Source organism: Periplaneta americana, chromosome 15 (genome assembly GCF_040183065.1).
Source record: "Periplaneta americana isolate PAMFEO1 chromosome 15, P.americana_PAMFEO1_priV1, whole genome shotgun sequence".
NCBI classification, from domain to species: Eukaryota; Metazoa; Arthropoda; class Insecta; order Blattodea; family Blattidae; genus Periplaneta; species Periplaneta americana.
The window spans coordinates 128,646,510-128,669,569 of record NC_091131.1 but is presented as its reverse complement, the minus strand read 5'-3'; the positions used below and the strand labels follow the sequence as shown (position 1 = coordinate 128,669,569).

The 23,060-nt window shown below is 34.2% G+C and overlaps 1 long non-coding RNA gene across 1 annotated transcript; it reads left to right on the top strand.

Annotated features, from left to right (window-relative positions):
• Nucleotides 1-16,032: 16,032 nt before the first annotated feature.
• Nucleotides 16,033-18,980, top strand: LOC138715327 (uncharacterized). The gene is made up of 3 exons (XR_011336243.1): nt 16,033-17,117; nt 17,208-17,517; nt 17,942-18,980. It is a non-coding gene; the product is annotated as an uncharacterized lncRNA (long non-coding RNA).
• The last annotated feature ends 4,080 nt before the right edge of the window (nt 18,981-23,060 follow it).

The following is a 23,060-nucleotide window of genomic DNA, read 5'->3' as shown; positions in this document are numbered from 1 at the left end:
GCCGAAGAGAGAATTCATGGTCATGATATTCATTGCTCAATTACATACCGTAATGTAACACAGTAGTTTCACTATAATTAATTTTAAAAATAAATCCTAATGGCGTTGTTTAGAAAAACACACCAAAAACCGCTCTAAAATTTGTCTTTCCCCTGAAAATCCCCCTAACATTTTTATTCCGCAAACCTTCCACTGGAAAAAATGCCCCCCCCCCCACCAAATTTGGGGGAAAACCCCCCAAGTTGGCAACACTGATTACTGAAAGGACCGATTGTACCTCACAGGATTGTACGAAGAACACGTCTGCCAACCACAAAGTGTCTTCTTTCTAAAGTTGGTATCGTAATCGAAAAGGTCGAAATCAGTGTCGCCAACTAGACGGAAATTCCGTCAAAACTAACGGAATTTCAACGTAGCGGATGGGAAAAAAATGGCTTTGACGGGTGACGGATTTTCTGACAGAAATTACGATTACGATTTACATCGTCTTTTGACATTTTTAGCCGCTTTTTTTTTAATTGTTTAATTTTTGGGAGATTTTACTTTTTATTTGAACAGCCCTGTCTGTTCCGTACTATGTTTAAGAATCCCCTGTTTCGGATTTCCTCGTAGTCAAGTTAGATGTTATTTGCTATATATATATATATATATATATATATATATATATATATATATATATATATTGGAGTTTTTTTTTTAAATTTGGACAGATTCTGACGAATTTCAAGGTGTTATACTGAAGGGAATACAATTTATGTGTTGGCAACACTGGTCGAAATAAAAAACGGTCTTGGCTAGCTTCAAGCTGCAGATGTACGGTCGCTGGAAATGTGAAACAAATTTGTGTAATTAGATTTTCTTCGAGTGAATTGTTTTGAAATAATTGCTGAGCGTTGATATTGTTTACTGATGCTATTGCTAGTATAACATGACAGCACACTTACTAAAATGGTACAGTAATACGTTCCTTACAATTTCTGAGTTCTTAGGTTAGTGTTCGTTCCATCAGCGTTAAAGGTCATGTTGGAAAATAAGAGGAGCATAGTCCACTGTGTGTGTGAAGTGACAACTGATCTGTCTGCTCTTATTAGTATTTTAAGATAATAAATTGTCAGCGAGGTAACCGTATACTGAAATTTTCCCGAAAAGTGTCTTTCCATAAATATAAAGATGCGCATTCGACAAACATAGGCAAGTCTACTTGGGGAAATTTCAGTATACGTTTACCTATCTTACAACAATTATCTTAAATACAAAAAAAGCAGACTTGTCTGTGTTTGTCGAATGCGCATCTTCATGCTTACGAAAAGACACTTTTCAGTGCCAATAATGTATTTTGTGTGAACAAGGTTGAAATTTTGGAGGAAGAGGTAACTTCTCACAGTTCTCGATCTCTTGTCACTTATCTATCCCCTCATCTGAGCCCCTCTAACTTTGTCACATTGTTCAGCCTCATGTCACTTATCTATCCCCCCTCGTCTAACCTAACTAAACTTTTAACTTACAATATTTACAGCAATACATACCGGCGAAGGGTAAAATAGTGCAATACGATCCATGCTACCACCGTGCCTAGTTTTTTTATAACTAACATTGCACATATTGGCGTGTAGCCATTTCTTCTTCTGCCTACTTTTTTTTTTTTTTTTTTTGGCGATTACGTTGAAAATTCCTGTTCTAAGGTTGGTGCGCCCATTAGATCGGATTCTGTTACCCCATTACGGTAAGATGACATATGAGTATGAAAGTAGGTAGGCTACTAAATGGATGAAGATGGTGATTAATGATGGCGAAATGAACTCAGGGTCCGGCGCCGAAAGTTACCCAGCATTCGCTATTAATATTAATGGGTTGAGGGGAAAACCCCGGAAAAACCTCAACCAGGCAACTTGCCCCAACCAAAATTCGATCCTGGGCCCACTAGTTTTGCAGTCAGACTCGCTGACCACTACTTCAAAGTGATGAACGCGTGGAGAGGAGGATAGGTCTAGTGAACTATTAATATTTGTTTTCGCTGTTGGAAGAGGGTTAGGTTTGTCTCTCTGCTTAGGTAAATGGTCGTAAAGCAGTACCATTACTACTTTTCTGTACGCAATAAATACATCTTATAAATTATCTACATCCCATCGTTACTTATCTTTGGTAGTAATGTAGAAGAAAGCTACCAAAGGAAGGCAAATTTTCAGTATAAAATGATTTAATTGGATGCACTGCTATTCGTATAAACAGGGTGCGAATTAACGGGGGAGATGGGGGGGGGATTTCCTCCCTGTTGGAAAGTTATCCCTCTCTCATAAATTCATATTAACATCCCTGCCAGGGATAACTTATATCCTCCTCACAAAATATAATTCTTTTATGTACTTTATAAAGTATAATGTATGTAAAGAAAATAATATTGATGTATTATCATCACTGGCAAGCTGATAACAATCAATAACTTAGGAATTACACATCTTATCTTAAGCCTGGTCATGGATATACGTATCATTATGCTCAAGGTGTAAGACAAGCAACTCAGTGCGACCAAGCTTTGAGCCGTATCAAATGAGGATAATAATAATTTTATTTATGGTATTCTCTATCTAGGATTCTATCCCCCCACTCATCAGAAATCTTAATTCGCACCCTGTGTATAAATGTATTTAAGGTCCAGGGGAATTCTTTGAAGAAGTGTGGAATACAAGACTCATTCAATTGCCAACGTGGCATTCTCAGGATGCTAGTACTTGAATTTATGTGAGTGTTTAGGTGAGAAGATTGAAAAGAAAGTAGTGGATTTTCAGTCCCAAACCGGCATCGCTTCTCAATTTTTCTTTTGTTGTCAGTATGGTATAACTCGACTAGAAGCCAAATAATTAAATAACTCATACTTACCTCTGGTAGAGCTCTTGTATAGAAATACCTTTATCTTCCTATTATAGCTCTTACATTTACATTTCTAGACATTGGTTTACAGCTGGGATGATAAGATATAAGCCAAATATTGGTATGCGCCATAGGCTGTAATGGCATCATCTCCTCTATAGAGGCTGTTGGAAGGGAGTAAATGCTTTCTCCTCTGTGCATGTTTGGTAAGATCTGAGCCAAACATGGTAGGCCCTATGCACAGTAGACCATGATGACATCATCATCTCTGTAGTGGCTGCCAAAAAGGAGACTTCCCCTCAGCGTGTGTTTGATTCATATCTAATCTTCCCACCTATATAATATAGTTCTCCATGGAACATTGGTGAGGAATTACTAAACCTTATTCATTTCTCTTAAAATTATGCATACACAGCAGGTAGCTAGAAGTTATAGGTGATTTTAAACTGATAATAAGTTAAATCTTAACCTGACTGAACAAAGATACACAGCTGGGTCATTCCATAGTAACACACGTAACATTTTTGACGTAACTATGATCTTCACAGGATATTTAATTAAATATTTAGTAGTTCATGTAAAGGACATTACTGTCTTTTAACATAAGCATTCCTAAATGTAAACATAAATTCTTAATGAAAAGGAATAATTAATAATGTATAAAATATGAAATATTGTATGGTGTGACACACGAACATTTTCTTGCCACTTGATTTATTACCAAAATGGAAAATGTTCATATTATTGTGCCAAATGACATAAATGCATTCAGTTGTTTTCCAAACAATTAAGACACTTGTGTAGTACATGTAACTGCTAAATCACTAACTTAAAAAAAAATAATAACAGTGCCATTAAGAAATGAAATATTGCAAATATGTTGTGACACATGAAAATTCTGTCATGTTTGTTACTAATTGTTTTAAATGCACTGTAATATATCACTTCTCGTGAAAGACTTATACACTATGCCTACAGTTCTTATTATACAAAACAATACTAGATTACACTAAAATACACTTTTAAATTTTAAATATCCACGGTTGTTTACAATCATGTGGTGATATTTCCTGTGTAATGTCATGTGACGAATATACCTATATGTCAGCCATTTGTAGTGTCCCTTCCTTGGACATCGTATACACTTTAAATTCTTCGCCACCACAAGCTTTTGTAACTTCACCTGTATATTTGATCTCTTTTTTTTTTACTTGGTCATTTAACAACACTGTATTAACGACTAGGTTATTTAGTGTCAATGGGATTGGTGATAGCGAAATGGTATTTGGCGAGATGAGGCCGAGGATTCGCCATAGATTACCTGACATTCGCCTTATGGTTGGAGAAAACTTCGGAAAAAACCCAACCAAGTAATCAGCCCAACTTAAATTCTTGAAAATACTATCAAAAATGTTCAAAATGTATAAATATTTGTATCAATAGAACAACTAATATAGATTTAAAAAGGCCTACCTTTTAGAATTGCTAAATGATACCTAGGGTAAGTTAATTAATGTTATTAAATAAAACGATTTTAAATTAATATCAGAAATTTAGTACCATTTACCTAATGTGCAAATAATTACACCAATTTATTTATACATAGGCCTAGTATGGTGGCTACCTACTCACCATAAAAATGTACTGTATAAGCTTGTTTTTATATGAAATAAATTAACATAAACCATTTTTTGTAAGTTTTTAATTCAAGGAATTAAAAAAATAATAAACATTTTATACGAACTTTAGGCATAAATTAAATGTTTTATGCTAATTCTAGACTTACACACTATATTTTTACAACAATTGTTGTTGTTTTAGTCGACTGTTCAAAGACAAGTGTGAACCTCACAAGTGATACCAAGAAGGCACCACTTATAAGGCAACTAGGCCAGGAGATAATGGGGTAGCATGGTCAGTTCCTTTCCCCCTTACAACAATTATGGAACACATATTTTCAAGAGTGTTTAACCTACAGTATATGTACATTGAAAAAAAAAAAAAAACTCACAGGTGCGTGTGCACACACACTCACACACACAATTATCTAAATCAGCAATAAGTATTTGAAATTCCACTACTAATTATGTTTAGGTGTAAAGACTTCCAATAACAACAAAAATTGTAACTGGATTTTAGGATAAACTTTAGTGATACACGAACATAACATTTCTGTTTGTGTGTCACAGTCATTGTGTTACTTGTATCATGTGTTTTTCTTGTAGAATTTGTACATAAATCAAAATGTTGTCCATATAAGAAGTTGATTGTTATGTGATGTGTGTCACTTTTACATTTATAAAACATAAAAAAAATAAATGGTTTTGAAATGTGCATTTGGGCATGACATACGAACTCTCAACCTTTCTGTGTAATAATTGTAATCAAGCACGAAATAACCATTGTATTACGGTTTCTATGCATTATAATTACGGTATTAACAAAGGTCAGCACTTAATTATTAATTGAATGTAACATACAGAGTAATGATTTATTTGCCTTAAATATGCATTCAAATAGCCTATGTGATTTTTAATAGATAATTTCGCGCTCTTAAACTAGACTTCTTTGTGCTTTTTCTTCCACATACGTGTTGTTACACAATCAGTGTTGTTAGATTTAAAAAATTCGGATCATAACGAAAAAAATGACATATAAAGCAGAGATTCGTGAGATTTTTATTTTTCGTGAAAATGTCGCATTTTCATGGAATGATCCTTGTGATTTTCTAAGCTATAGGCACATTCTTCTTTACCCAGCCTAATGAGAGCACTTTTGAGAGAGATGCTTATGTAGAACTGAATAAATGAAGTGTTAACTTGGTAATTTCATAGAAACGGTGTACAGTACTAAATTACAGCTGTTGTGGATAAGCATATAAACAGGTGGTTTTGTGTGGGAAGACACATCGTAATTGATGTTATAATAATATGTAGTAGAAATAGAAATAAATATATTTTTTTCATATAGGTTAAGGGTAGGTGAAACTAGCGCACAGAAAGTTCAGGTGATATCTTTGACTTAACCGAGAATCGAACCAACTTTACTTCTATATTCTACCTAATAAAGTAATGTATTAGCCATATCCCAACCTAATCTGGGATGTAATTTTATTTGTTGGGTGGGCTACAGCCCTCCCATACCCCCAGCTTATACACTGTCACTCCTAAAACCCCACTGATGCTTAATAAAGATTAAAAAAAAAAAACATTAAAATCAATAATATACACAAAGACAACAAGTAGTACTTCGAGTGAGGTTAAATTAGAGGAAAACGACATATATTATTATGTAAAAGGTAGGTCTCTCCTATCCAATTACCAAAATTTGTATACTGGTACTTTAGATATTTCTATATATGCTTTAATTACAGTACTAATAATATCTTGAAAAATAATTTAAAGTCGCTTTTTTTTTTTTTTTTTTTTTTTTTACACCATTGATCGTAACATCTTAAGCATGATGTTGTTAAGATGTGCTTTGTGATTTGCTTTTGTACCCAATACAGCGCTTTTATGAAATTTAGCTAACAGAGAAATAATGGTACTGTTATTTCAGGGCTAATTCAACTGAGGTGAAATTGCCTTGAAAATTTACAGTATACTGAAAACAGTAGTACAAGTAACAGAAAATTACAGCAGTACTATGAGCTCCAAAATGTTTGAAATAAAGAACTTCAAATAAAACACTGAGGCCATGCACGAAATGGATCCCCACTAGCAGTCACCTTAGGCAAATATTTGCTTCCCTCAGTGCGAAATATTTTTCACTACAAAGCCACTTTGTTCGTAATTCTTCTTTATTCTTTTCTATCAACTCACTGCGTTTCTTCTGTATCTTCTCTGCTACGTCACTCATTGCCTTTCCTATTCTATGTATTCATACTCTTTCTTTTTCATTATATCAGATGACGTCCTTTCCAAAACTTTTCTTGGCATACGAGTATTAAATTAACTGAAAATAATGAATAAAGCATTTACTTAATTATGTTGAGAGGATAGAGAAAAAATTATTGAAGTCGGTTATAAGAACAATATGTTGAGGGGAGTGCTTTATACATTAGATTGCTGTATAAGTAATTGATAGTATATAGCCTAGTATATATTTAGTATAGTAGTATACATTTATTTAACCTGGTAGAGATAAGGCCAACAGGTCTTGTCTTCCCCTCTAAAACAAAGGATTACAACTACAATATTAAAAATACAATTATAATTAATATTAAATTTACTACAGTAAAAATCAAAGTACTAAAAATTACTTGATTAATAAAGGCTAGACAGTTTATTATAGAAGCTAAGAACAAAGAAAGTGTTTTTTTTTTCTTTCTTTTTTTTTTTTACTAAAATAGAAATTGAACCTAGGATAATAAAATTATATAGTGGTGAAATTATCGGATGTTGAAATATTTTGTGATAGAATAAGATACCTACCGTATTTATAAGAAATCATGTCTGAACAAGTCTCATTTACTGACCAAGTGCCTAGTAAGTTTGCATTTGAATTCAATTTTATTTCGACAGTCCGTGATGCTAACAGGTAGCAAATTTCAGAGTCTTGGCAGGGCTATTGTGAAAGAGGATGAGTATGAGGAGATGTGATGGGATGCTATTTTTAGTATTGTTTCATGGCGAGAGCGTGTGTTCTGATATGGTGAGAAGAAAGATAAGTGAAGCGAGATGACAAGTATGAAGGAATAGAAGAGTTCAATATTTCGAAGAGAAGGAGAAGTGACTGTAAATTTCTTTTCTTATCCAGTTTAAGCCAATCTATTGTTTCCAGTGATGAGGTAATTGATGGGGGTTATTTCCAAGAAATTATCTCTGTTTCACCTCTATTCCATCCTTGTTCCTTGGCCTTTCATTGAAAATTGCTTTGGTAAGTGTTTTTGATGTGATTGTGTTATTAGTTGGCAGGTCCTGCTGCAGGCACCAGCCCAGTTTATAGCATGCACAGTGGTTCATCAACCCTTCAGATGTCTAAACAGCAATACTGCTAGTATATGCAAAATACATCGCAAAATCTATGTTAGAATGTATCCTACTTCAGTTGTATTACCTGATGGCTCAAGCATCATTATACGATATCATGAACCGAGGAAGATCATAAAGGTTAGTTCATATTTATATGAATATGCGAACAAAGATTTTTTTAAATCAAGTTTGAATGTGCAGTACTGACATTCTTGTTTCGAGATGAGTTGGAATAAAAAATCACTTTTATATCTTTATTTTTCCTTTAGATTTTAATCAATTTTTTTTCGTATCATGGGCGTAATTGATGGACAAATACTCAAAACAAAAAAAAAAAAAAAGAATAAGTGGCTCTCAGACTAAGTTCGGTTTGGTTTGCTGAATATTACTAGAGGAATGATGGCAAACCTTTTAGGATTTGACGGATGCTTTTCATTTCAGAAATTGCTAGTGGTGTGCTAATAAACTGACACAGACAAATATACCATAAAACTACAGTATTACCATTAAAATTTTCATGACTTACCAGGGTGGATTGAAAAGTAATCCACAATAATTTTTTTCTGCATTGGTATTACAGCTGGGATGTTGACATTTCACCGAGTTATAGTTTGAAGTTTTCACTACAGACACAATTTGTTTTGCATGTGCAGCTCTAGCGAGAGAAGCATGAACTACGCAACATAGATGGTGTGCATGTTACTGTAGTCAACTTGTGAAGAGCAGCCCAAGTGTTGTGCGATTTTTGTGGGCTAAAGGACATAACCTGAGTGAAATTCACAGGCACATGTGTAGTGTGTATGGGGAAGACTGTATGGGCTGTAGCAACATCACCAGGTGATGTGCATTCTTCACAGACAGCCATGAGAGCCTTTGTGATTCGCCACGTTCCGGGCGGCCGGTAACAGCTGCAACCCAGCGGAAACAGACATTGAGGTGGCAGTTTTGAACAACTGGCAAATCCAATTGCGAACCTTATCTCAGCAGTTCAACATTTCGTATGGTGAGGTGTATGATATCGTGCATGACACATTGAAATTTCATAAAGTTAGTGCCCGCTGGGTGCCTAAGAACCTGACAGACGAACACAAGGATCAGCGAATGATGACATGCTTGGACCACTTAAGGCGTTACGCTGCAGAAGGGCATGACTTTCTGAAAGGAATCGTTACTGGTGATGAGTCCTGGGCATGCCACTGCACACCCGAAACAAACCAGGCCTCTATGGAGTGGAAACATGCTGCTTTGCCAGTAAAAAAAAAAAAAATTCAAAGTGACGCAATCTGCTAAGAAAGTGCTTGTGGCAGCGTGCACCATACAGTCCAGACCTTGCACCGTTGGCCTTTCATCTGTTTGGTCCCATGAAGAAAATCCTGGCCGACCATTGCTTTGCTACCAAAGCAGAAGTGTAATCAACTGTTTGCAGATGGCTATACTCCAACCGAACGGACTTCTATGAACAGGGTATACTGAAACTGGTACCACAATGGGAGAAATGTATTGATAAACTTAACGCCTATGTAAAAAAAAAGTAGCTAAAAGATAGGAGTTCATTTGTGTATTTTTTTTTTTTTGTTTACCTATTAATTTTTTTTTTTTTTTTTTTTTTTTATTTTATTGAGCATTAATTTCTCAACAAACACATATCCATCCTAGTATTGAGGCATTCAGAAGTCAACATGATTAACTCCACTTTCGGTTATTTCAGAGTTTCTAAGTTGACAATGTATTAAATTCACCATATTTTCAGTGGTCAATGTGATTAACTTCATAGTTCAGTATAAAGCCCACAGAATGCAGTATTCTTCTTGACTACATCACAGAATTAATTATGTGTATTTAACTTTAACCTTGAATATCTCAAAATCTTTGGAAATTTTCATTTTCATTGAGTTGTAATTGGAAAACAGTAACGTTCTGTTTTCACTAGAAATAGTGCATGTGCCTCTTTCACTGATACAAATAACTGTCTAATGTGGGCTTCTTGGGTTTCACCACTAATATGGACTTCTTTGAAATCTTCTCTCCCAGAAGCATGGTATGATATTGTATTATCCTCATGGGATTGGAATGTTGGAGACTATCTTCAGAATCTGCAATTAATATTGAGGAGTCCAGTGAAAGAAGGGGACAAACCACAAATCCTGTATCTGTATCCTATAGAATATCTTCTTATTTCACTGGGTTATGAAGGAATAATGTCTTCAGACTAAACTCTATGACAACATATTATTTCAATGGTATAATTCAGATCTGTAAAATTTGGGATTTAAGAGCACAGTCATTAAAGGTGATTTAACTCTGTCAAAATTACACTATTTATCAACCTTTACGTTGAGGAAGTACCAAAGTGTGACATGGAAAAAATAAATTTATATAAAATTAAATATTTATCAAGTAATACCTCATTTTGAAAGATACCTATTGTACCGCAATTTCAGCATGAGGTTTATTACCGCAAGTTTTTCTTTATGATACATTCATGACATACTTTTTTCAAATTTTCTTATGGAATAAGACACTTGAGCAATTGAACAGATTTAATAAATAACAAACGACCGAAATATAGTTTCAATTTTTACCTCTTGAATTGATATATTTATAGAAGCACTCAATAATATTAATTATATTGATTTTATAAGATAATGATATCGTAAAAAGTTATGTTACGAATAATAATGAATAATAGAATAAATTAAATAATCCTGTAATAATGGTAATGATAATAAATAATATTCAGTGGATATAATAATGATATGAGTCTGCTGCTGTAGTTTAATGGAAAGTGCGCACGCTTTCCAACTAAGTGGTCCATGGTTCGATTCCCAGCATGGGTTGATATTTTTTCCATTCAGTGAGACTGAATGTTTGTACATTGTCTTGTAAATTTAATAATCCTGTAACAATGGTAATGATAATAAATAATATTCATTGAATATCATAATCATACAAGTCTGCTGCTGTGATTTAATAGAAAGTGCTCACGCTTCCCAACTAAGTGATCAATGTTTGATTTCCAGCATGGGTTGATATTTTTTCCATTCAATGAGACTAAATGTTTGTCCCTTGTCTTATATTTGTTTTATAACGTTTCAATGGTGGCCCTTCATTGTGCTGACCACACGATCAAGGATTATGAGAATCTAGTATTTGCTTCAGGACCCTCACCACCCCACTTAAGTCGGTAAAAGAAGGATGTTGTCCATATCGTAGCGTTGTGGTCTGTCTCTAAGACATCATACCTAGGATTAACATTGCAGAATGAGAACTGATTCGAGTGCTTATGGGGGAAGAAATTTTGTCATGAAATTTTGACACATGTACCTCAGGAATTGCAAAATGTCTTCTTAGAGATGTTTTTTAACATTTTCCAGAACCATACAGCGCACAATAACTGAAGGTATCCCGTCTGAGGCTAATTTTATTTTGTTATTGGATTTTGGAAAATGCTGCTTTCACTTGACTGAAACATCATTCAATTATGATACTTTATTTTGTGATGCTTATGTTGTAATCTGTTTGTTCCACAGTAGTGGGATTGAGCCCTGATGCACCTCCATATCTGACATCCTCAAGAAATAATGCGTAGCAATTTCTGCTGGTCATAATTCTATAATCACCATGTCCTAGAATTTTGGTTCAATCCAGGCCAGTTTACTTCAACACTAGCAAACATATCGATTAAAACTACGTGCACTGGCACACAGCTTGAACTTGAAATGTGACTAGTCTTTTTCTATCAATGTATTAGACTCCATGTGCATGTGTCCTTTTTTTTATACAGTAAAATCTTTTCAAGACAGAAGTGACATTGGCTAGATGTAGTGAAAAAATTGCTAGGTCAACTGATGCTCCAGCATGCGCAACACCTCTTGCATGGTCCGAATTTTTTCCGTTGTGGACAGGTTTCCATATTATTCAGGTGTGAAATTAAAATGGAATATTTTATCATTTTTATAAATGAAAAACAAAGTGGCATGCCGCAAATTGCAAGAAATTAAAAATGCTCTGTTCAACACTACTGATATTAAATCAGCTTTGTCACTTATTTTTGTTGGTGAATCGTCTTCATAAAAATTTCATTTTCTGTATAAATTTTATCATACTCACTCATTAAACACTATTAAAGTGTACTAATGACACTAAATTTAATATCTAACACTATACTATAATGCTGTACTGTATATCACTGTACACTATTATTTAATTGGACTAGCAGCCATCCATTAGAAGCCTTGAATTCTGGATTATCTAATTTCTTTGTCAGTTCAAGGGTTTGCTTTGCAAAATAGGTCCAGAAATTGGTATGAAGAACCCACTCCCACAACACAGTTCATTTATTTCTATGTAACCAGTTGTTTTCTGTTTCCTTTTTATGTTACCATTATTGACTGCAAGCCACTCACTCATGTTACGGCCTTTATTTTTCAAAGTGTTACACATGAGTTTTCCATAACTGAAGTTTAATATTATTTCCCATATGCTTAGCTCTTCATTTTCCTTTAACTCGATAACTTTTATTTCATAATTTAAGGATATTGCCACAATTTTACGCAACTTTTTTATCACGAAATCACTACCGGTACATGTGCGTTCTGCCCAGCTACGACAGTATATGGGTGTGAAACATTGAACTTCTTTGAAGGGACTTGTCTGCCTATTCAACAGGGTAATAAAATTTATGACCAGGCCAATACACCCTCGCACCCTCTGAAATCTTGCAAAGAAAAGTTGTTTTTATCTTAATGACCTACATATTTCGTACATTACTTGAAAGCACACATTGTTTCAAAATATAGTTTACATTAAAGTAGTGTGGCCAAAATATTATTTCCGTTTTGAACAGTAGCAGACAGTTTCTGCTTCCGCATTGGACAGTTACAGTTTTATTCAGGAAAAATTACACATAATACACACGAGAATTTTGCCAGGACCAATAAATTGTTCCAAAATAGACAGGATTCCGATTTGAACAGGTTTCACTGTATAACCACATGCATGAAGTCCACTGCCCAATGGCATTAGGGAATGCGTAGCGTTTTTTCCGTTTGATTTTATCTCTGATCAGATGTATATCAGATGGCCATTCTGATCTTATGAAGTGGCAACATATAAAAGAGAACAACCATCAGGATCACCACCATCAAAAATGAATTTTTTGGTAATCTCCATTAGATGGAAGCAAATACCTTACTATAATAATACCAGACAGCTAGCAGTTTTTCGTGCGAATGACGCTGGTGCTGCTACCTAGGCGGCCGGTGTGGAGATACTCGCAAAACAAGTTGTAATCAACTGCAATGTATATTGTGGCTGGGCTAATTAATAGTTTTATTAATTAGTGCTGTGTTAAAATGTCAGGGTGTATATGTCCTGTTTATAATTGCTACAATTACAGCATTACAAATTGCTCCAAATCGTACTTTCGATTTCCGAGAGTTCATAAAACATGAGTCAACAAAATTCTTTATTAGTCCTAATGCCTTTGTCTCCGTGTTGATAGAACAATAAAAATTAGTTTTTTTATTTAGGCCTAATAAATGAATAGAAGTTAAAATATATTGGAAATTTTAAGGTTTAGCAAATTAAAGTTTTATTGTTGTCCACATGCCTTTACTAATTATTACAAGCATCAGATTACTACCATTTTTATCTTTGCAGTTTTCAGCAATGGGTATATAAAGCGTTATTGTAAATTCATTCTTAATGTCAGAATTAATTTTGTCCCACTAAAGCAAAGAAAACATACGTAACAATTAATTACAGAAAATAATATGAAGCATGCAATATTTCTCATAATATGCAGCTTTGATATAAAATAATGTTACATTAAATATGGTACTATTCAACATTTCATTAGGTCTCGTATATTATTCCACATTAGTATTTTCACTCAGTAAAAAAGAAAGAGAATTCAATATCCAATACAGTGGCCAACACCTTCCTAGGACTTATGAATCCAAATATCTTGGAGTTATTTTCGATAGTAAGTTAACATGGAGCAACCATTTGAAATACATTTCTGAAAAAGCTCGTAAAAGATTCTCCCTTCTAAAAAGACTAGCAGGAAAGAAATGGGGATGCTCTAGGAATACTTTGAACACTACATACAAAATGTTCATACAGCCAGTGCTGACATACTGCAGAGAAATTTTAATTACTTCACCTTTCATAAACGACATAGAATATGTTCAAAACCAAGCTCTCAGACTCATTACTGGTGGAATCAAAACAACGCCAATAGATTCTATGAGATTCCTCACTAATATTAACAGCATCAAAATGACAATAGAAGAAAAAGCACTGATTCAATATGAAAAACTTATCAGATTACCAGGAAACAATTGACATTCATACAGTCCTCTCTGTAGATTGAAAACTCAAAAAAGTTTCATATCCATTGTTCAAGAATTAAAACAGAAAATCAATATCCCGAATTTAGAAGAAAACCTACAAATTAAACCAAACCCTTTAACTCTATTAAATATAGAATGTAATCTAAATTTAACAGAAGAAATACTGAAATCAGAAGTAAACACTGAACTACTGAAACAATTGTCTTCAGAGACAATTAATATTAGGTGCCCTCCACAAACCTGGCTTCATTTATACACCGACGGATCCTTGATCTCCAGAGAACAAGGTGCTGGTGCAGGTGTTACGTGCTGTCTCTTCTCACTTTATAGATCTCTTGGATATGGAACAACAAGTTTTGATGGTGAAATCATTGCAATAAGTGAATGTCTCAGGAATCTTCTATGCCACATCAATAAATTTAGAAATGCAGTTATATTGTCAGACTCCAAAGCAGCTATTCTATCAATCGTATCTAAACACACACCTTCATCTCAAACAGCAGAAATAACTAAAATGCTCTCTCAATTAATATCACTCAATAAAAGAATTGTATTCCAATAGATACCATCCCATTGTGGAATCCTGGGAAACGAGAATGCGGATGCTTTAGCAAAGAAGGGCAGCACTGCTACTTCCAGACCTGTTACTAAATCTACGTATTACTCTGTGAAGAGATTTATTAAATCTACATACTTAGACTTCAACAAACAAAATTTGATAACTCAATCCCAAGGGAAAAAATGGAACTCTCTGCATCAAAATCCACAGTTAATTCCCGATTTACCACGAAAATCGTCTGAAGCTGCATTTAGATTGGCAACAGGCCATGATTGTTTGGCCAAACACCTGCATAGAATTGGAATATATCAGTCCCCTAACTGCCCATTGTGCAACTCAAACCAAGAAGTGGATTCGGAACATCTCAAAATCTGTGCTTCAGTGGCTAGTCATGATAATATCTTTGAAAAATATTGGAATGCAAGAGGTCAAATGACTTTATTGTCAAATGCCTGGCATTAGAAAACAACAACAACAACATTAGTATATCTCACGTTTTGTCATAACTTCCCAAAATTCTTTGACACTGTATTCTGAAATACATCTATCAAATATCTTCTGTAACACCATATTGGAACTCAGAGTATCCTATCTGTTACTAAAATTTCTCATCTATTGAGGGCCCCCTCCCCCGGTTTCTGTTTCGATAAGAAAGTACAAAGTAAGGCATTCTGCATGTTTTTTTTCTAAATCCATGCAGCCCCTTACAGTTTCGTAAGTCAGAGTCACTACATCTTTTACAAATCTTTCTTCCCCATTGAGAAAAGAAACACCATTACCATATTATGATTCTCTTGTGTTGAGCCACCTATTGAGGTGGCTTAAGAAACTGTAAACCGTGTCTCATAAATGTGAACCATTGCACTGTTTTATTAATATGAAAGAGAGATGCGGTTCAGAAATTGTCATTTTTAAGACGTGGCTCACTTTTATTAATACTACCCAATATGTGTATTTAGTTAATGAAAGCAGGATACAGTTTACAGACAATTGATCATGAGTGTAGAGATTTGCTATGCAATGAAGTGGCAGCAAGTAATAGTTTCCGTGGAATACCCATTGTTTACTTTGTATAATGAACCATACAAAATTACTAAATTTGTTTATAGAGATGTTTTCATTTCTTATTTTCAGTTACCTCTTGATCTGTCAACTCTAAGTGAAGCAGAACGTTTAGCAAGACTGGAACGAAGGAAACCAAAGCAGAAAATAAAAATTGAAGATGATATTGAGGACACTTTTGATGCCAGACAGTACTTGCACTTGATGAAAAATTAATATCAATAGTAGTGTTAACGCTTTAGTGAATTCCATGGTAGTAAGAAAAGTTATGTGTTGAAATCACACATATTAAAACATCTCTCATTTGACTCATAAGGTTATACAGAGATTTTATGTTGATTAATTCTGAAAGATTTTAAACACACTAAGAGAAATATGCAATGCATAGCCTGTTTTGCAAACTCTACTATTGTACAGGGTGGGTGCAAAGTAAGTAGGCATTGAGAAATGGCTATACTTCTGTATTTCCAATCCAAAAATAATTAAAATAAGTTTTACATATGGACACATAGTTTAAAATTCAATGTAGGCACCAGCAGCATCCATCAGCTTCCTCAGGGATGATCAGGGATGGAATCCACAGTCTTCTTTAGGAAGTTGTGTGGAACATTGGTGATAATGTCCTAAATCTGTGCCTCCAGTGTGTGCAGTGTTTTGTTTGGTACATCTCCTCCTTTGCTCAATCTCACACGAAAAAGTAACAGAGTGTGAGATCTGGACTTCTCGCTGGCCATTTGTAAGGTGCTCATAGTCCTCAGACGAGAGGCAGGATCATTGTGGCTGTGCGATGATTAACTGAGCGTTCACGGACATCTCATGCACTGCTAGCATGATCCTTATCGGATTTATATACGTAGTAATGAATGAATGTATCACCACTATGACGACATGTGCTGATGGAACATATTCGAGATCAAATCAAGAAAAGGACAGTCCTATAATGAAAACGGAATCAGATGACCATTGCAGCTTGCAGTGTAAAGAATGTAATTTTGTATTCAAAGGAAAAATTTATATGATCACATGAGAAATGTAATAACCACAAGGACAATCAAGATTCAGCTCCAAAGAAAGGAAATGTGTTATGCTCTGTCTGTGGAAATTTATATTATATTGAAGCATCTTTAGGGAGACACAAAGAAAATGTTCATAATATTGTTCAAGAGAAGTCTCGTACTTGCAGAATCAAATGCCCAGAATGCGAAAGTGAACATTACTCATAGCATGTTTAAAAGTTATTTAAAAGAGGTTCTTAGTAAAGAGATTACTGCAAAGGATTAACATTTCAGTCCAATAAAGGTATGTTAAATTTATAATTTGAAAGAGAGCATATTACGTTACAATTTTTCATTATATTATATTATGAATATTAATTTATGTATAATTTAGAGTTTCAGGAGTGGAGAATTAGTTATCAACTGGAAAACTTTGTCTCCTATGTATTGGATTCATCCCAGAAACATCTGTCCTGTAGTGAAAAACTATTTCTATAGATCTCATAATTATAAAGGAAAAGTCTATAATATTCGGGCTTTAAAAAACAGTGGAACAAATAAAATTGTTGCAGCTTATTCATCAACAATTGAAGTACTCATAAAAGATGGTACTTATTATGTGACATTTTTTCCTACTTACATGGGACATGATATAGAAATTGGACACATACCACTAGATGTAAATGAAAGAGCTATGCTTGCAGGTAAGTTCACTTAATGTTGTACTTATTAGTAATGTCATTATTATTTCTTGCACAATTGTTAGTATGTGTATCATTTATCAATATTAGGTCAATTATGAAAAAAGTCTGAAAGAATATAATTTGTATATATGTACCAGTGGAGGATTCAGGATTATGGTTTGGGGGGGGGGGGAGTTGCTCCAATTTGAAAAAGATAAAGGGATGTTGTAGAAAGCCCATTTGCATTAATCCTATTAAAAATAAATTGTTTAAAAAATCACTTTTCAAAATAATAAGATACAGGCATGTCAGCGATTTAATAAGTATTTTCTTCTTATTTTTTAATGTTTTCGGTGTTTGAGCCCCCTTAAACTCTCTCTGTAGATATGTAACGGACATATGGTACTTCTAATTAAATGTTATATATTATTTTCTTCCATTACAGGATCCCTGGCAGAAGGAGTTCCACTACAATGAGTATTAGATGATGTGCGAGATTCTGTTGTACCAGAAGGAATCAAATGAATTGAGCTACTGGAAAGAAAGAACCTGCGCAACATCAAACAAGACTTTAATATAAATTATGTAATAAGAAAACATGAAAATGATGCAATCAGCATCAAGTCGTGGGTGGAAACAATGCGTGCACTTGGGGAAAAGAATCCAGTACTGCTTTATAAGGAACAAGGGCAAAGTCATCCTTTGTTTGAGAAAGATGACTTTATTTTCATTGTAGTGACAGAATTTCAGAGTGACTAGTTATTGAGGTTTGGGGATGACAAGATATGTATAGATGGAACTCATGGATTGCCAGGTATGGCTTCAAGCTGTATACTGTTTTGGTAGTTGATAATTATGGATCTGGATTCCCAGCTGCTTTTGCTTTTCCAATAGAGCAGATGTAACTTTATTTAAGTTACATTTTACAGTTATTAAGGAAAGAATAGGTGTAATATATACAAAAGTTTTCATGTCTGAAGATGCTCCTTATTCTATAATGTATGGTGTGCGGTTGAATTTCAGTTGTTATGTTCTTGGCCTGTCCTAAGAAGCTGGCAACAGAACATGAACAAGATCGCAAACAAAGAGAAAAGATCTTTAGTTTGGAAAATGCTGAAAGTTATGCAAATGGAAATAGACCAGGATTCTTTCAACATGGGTATTTTAAATATTTTGAGAGATTTACTTGAAGATGTTGAAACAAGAGAATTTGGTGACTATTTTAGAAAAACATATTGCTATAGAACTGAGAAATGGGCATATTGTATAGACAATATGTTGGAATCAACACCAATATGTATCTTGAGTCTCTATATAAGACCATTAAATACTTATACCTAGAAGGGAAAAAGTGCAGAAGATTAGATAAATCTTTAAATGCTCTCCTAGAATTTGTTAAGAGACAAAATTTTTGAGGCAGTTATAAAGTTTTCAAAGAACAAATTATATTCAAAAAATATAAAGATCAGAGAGAGCCAGAAGAAGCAATGATTTTAGAATTAGAAGAAGGGCAATGGCTTGTTTCTAGTTCCACTACCATAAACTTGAATTATTTAGTAGAAAAATTTCCCCAGGAGACAAATTGCAGCCAGGAAAGTTGTCACTTGGAACTTGAACCTTGTAATATATGCATTCGTTCCTACAGATGCAGTTGTCTGAATAATATACATGCTTGTACAGGGTGCGAATTAAGAGGGGGTGATGGGGGGATTTCCCCCCTTGGAAAGTTAGCTCCCTGTCATAAATTAATATTATCATCCCTGCCAGGGATAACTTGTATCCCCCTTACAAAATATAACTGTTTTAATACGAATATACTCTATAAAGTATAAAGTAAGCAAAGAAAATAATATTGATGTATTATCATCGCCCGCAACCTGACAACAATCAGTAACTTCGGAATTACACATCTTATCTTAAGCCTCTCATGGATATAATTAACTCATTCAAGTCAACTATTTAAAAAAAATGTGATCCAGTTGTGATACAGAGGCAGTTTATTCATTACTTTATTATTTTTACTTCCAATGTTTACATTTCATCACAGTAATATCAACAACAGCAATAATAATAATAATAATAATAATAATAATAATTATTATTATTATTATTATTTTTTTTTTATGAATGGTGGTCTCTATCTAGGATTCTATCCACCCCCCTCCCCCCATCAGAAATCTTAATTCGCACCCTGTGTTTGTGTTTCTTTGAAAGATGGAACTCTGACATATTCCCGGCAGAAAAACACAGAATTTGAACATATTGCTTCATTTGTAGCATGTGAAGAAAGAAAATTACCTTCTAATGTCCACACTGAAATCAAAATCAAAATGTGAACTAATTATAGGATTAAGTCAAAGGACAGAAGTCTCTGATAAATCCAGAAGCACTATTGTCTCCTATTTAGACAAAATAATAAATGAACTAAATGTGGGAGCAGTTCAATTCAACAGAAGTGAAAATGAATTGAACAATTTAAACAGATAAGCAAATAAGGTTCACTGCTGAAAAGAAAAATAAACATTCACAAGATAGACCTTCAGTCACAGAAATCCAATCAGTAAGAGAGAGTTTCACACAGCCAAATTCACAAATTCTAAATATTCATTCATCCTCAGATCACTTGTACACTTTGTAGGCCTAAATATTTTCAGTTTTGTTAGTTTCCAATAGCTGGATCTTGACTTAACATCATCTTTCTTCTTGCTTTCCAGTAGAGGCTTCTCTGGTCCTTTGATTTCTGTTTTTCTCTGTCTAGTTATGTGCATGTTAGGAGGTGAGTAGCATCCATTGTGGTTTTCAATTTTGTAATTAACACAACACAAGTTCTAATATTGCTCCAGGTCTATTTTGTGTAATGTAATGTAATACAGATTTATATGTTATAACTGAGTTTTTGTTATTTTTTATTTTATGTATAGCATTCTATTTTCACTGTGATAATAATTCTAACATCCTTAATGGAAATGAAGGATTCATTTGAAAGTTATAATTCCATCAAACAAAATTCCACTGCAAGTAAAAAAAAGATTGCAGATGACGCAAATAATATGAAGTATTTTATGATCTTGGTTGTATATTGAAGAATTTACGTATCAGAGAATGCCTTCGAGATTTCTAATTTATACACAAGTCCTAACGAATCAGCAACAGCGGATTCATAATGCATCATAGGCAGCAGGCCAGTGCTTATAGTGGTACGTACATAAATCCAGCTGAGGATCATGCTGGCAGTGCATGAGATGTCCGTGCATGTGCAGTTAATCATCTCACAGCCACAATGATCCTGTCACAAGCCTCTCATGTCCTCAGCAATGTCCTGGAAACTTATGATCCAACTAGGCACATATGGTAAGTGCAGAGTGAGGCAGTGTGCCGTCCTGTATGAGAAGAAGTTCATCAATGTTTTTCCAGAAACCTGTGAAGTTCTACTTGACGGATCCACCACAGAGAAATTTTGGAGAGCAAGAACGCTAATGGCTTCGTTGCCAAAGCCCGGCATTAGATAACAACAACAACAACATGTTTTTCCAGACAGATATCATGGGACACATGTAATCTTTCAAAATCTGAAGGTAGCGGTCAGTATTCATGGTGTCATCCACAAGATATGGGCCATTGTTCTGCATCACATGGTCACTTTTTAACGATTTTGCATCTTTCCACCATAACTTCAGAATCGTGTGCTGACCAGTAATGTCACTTATGTCAAGTGACGAAACTTCCAATGTAGGAAACAGTCTCATTGTTTAAGAGGATATTTTCAAACAATTCAATTCAATGTATTTGGCCATTAGACATACAGTTTTAGGCTTCTTCAGAATACATTGGAAAACATATAATACATTTTAAAAAACAGTAATAAAAGAAACATGTAACTAATTGCAATTAAATGTATTTATTAAAAAACAATTTCATACAAGTTTGTGTTGAAAAACTCAGCAACAGAATAAAAAGGATTATTTAATAACCAATTGTAAAATCTAGTTTTGAAGCTATTGATTGGTAATTTATAATATTGACTGGGAAACTTATTATATAATTTCATCCCCATAATTGAATAGTTGGTGTTGCTCTTGTGTAATCTATAATATGGAATATTAACTTGTTTACTGTTCCTATTTACATGATCATGTAAATTGACCACTACTGAGTAATTGTCGATATTTTGTCGAGTGTAAAGTACTAGATAGTATATATACAAATTTATGATTGTTAAAATCCGTGATTGCCTGAAAAGTGGCCAGATAGTTTGATTTACATAATATGCTAATGGCTTTCTTTTGCAAAATCAAGATACTTCTAATTTTGGTTCCATTTCCCCAGAAAATTAGGGCATATCAGATTATCGACTGAAAGAAAGAAAAGTAGGCACATCTTAAATAATTTTGAGAAATGGAAGTCGTTAATTTCTTTAACAAATATAAAACTCTTGATAGTTTTATGTCTATGTATTTGATGTGCTTATCCCATGTTAAATTGAAGTCTATAAAAAGTCCTAGAAATTTTGTGTAGTTGAGTCTGTTGTCCTTATTTATTAGATAATTTAGGCTAAAAGTTATGTTGATAGTTTTTTCTTGATTAAGCAAGAAACTATCCTCGTGCCAACCAAGCATCAATTCCCCATATTCCATTTTCAAGTCCCAGTCTTCAGGTGTTAGCTCCTGCATGTAATGGGGTTTTCATGGGTGACGTTTCAAGTGTTTATTTAACACTATATGCATTGTGTGCCTTGACAGCCCACTGTCACAAGCTGCCTGAAGTGTTGATTTATGTGGGCAGCGAGTGAACAGTTCCTGCACCAATGCCACATTCTTCTCATATCAGCTTATGGATGGGCGACCATTTCTCTATGCATCTGTAACTAAACCTATGGTCATAAGCTCTGAATGACAGTTCTTGATTGTTTCTGGACGGATTGTGGCATTTCTTCCGATCACCATATGCAATCTCTGCCCAGCAATCACTGAATTCACACCTCATAGCATGCAGCAAACTGCGCTCACTCCGGAACAGTCAAGCAGCCAGCCATCTTTCTTGCCACTGCTCGTGCTGCCTCTCTCAGCTACTACCCACATCACATTATTTTTATTATGATTGCATTAGTATTAAAAAACTTACAGCAATTATTATTTAATGCCTACTAGCTTTCCACCCATACTGTACTGTATATTACAAGCCCACTAAATTAATGACTGAATTTACGTGACTCCGAAATTATTTTCTGATGTTGAGAGTAATAGTAAATATTGTAACAGGTTATTCTGTGATTTTACTCAAGTGGTAACATTTCCAGTTACAGATACAGCAAGTCTGGATTCGATTCCCAGTAGAGTGATGGACATTTACCTCCCTCCTGTAGGGGACTGGATGTTAAATACGAGGAGATATACTGTGTTATAGATGTTGCTTTTCCTTTCACAGCTAATTTAGATAAAAACAGAAAAGAAGTCATTTAAGTTTCGTAATATCAAGCACTGAAAAATGATATCGAAAAATGTGCTACCTGATATGCAAAAACTAAGCATGTTGCAACCATGCCACATTACAAAGAAGTTCGAATT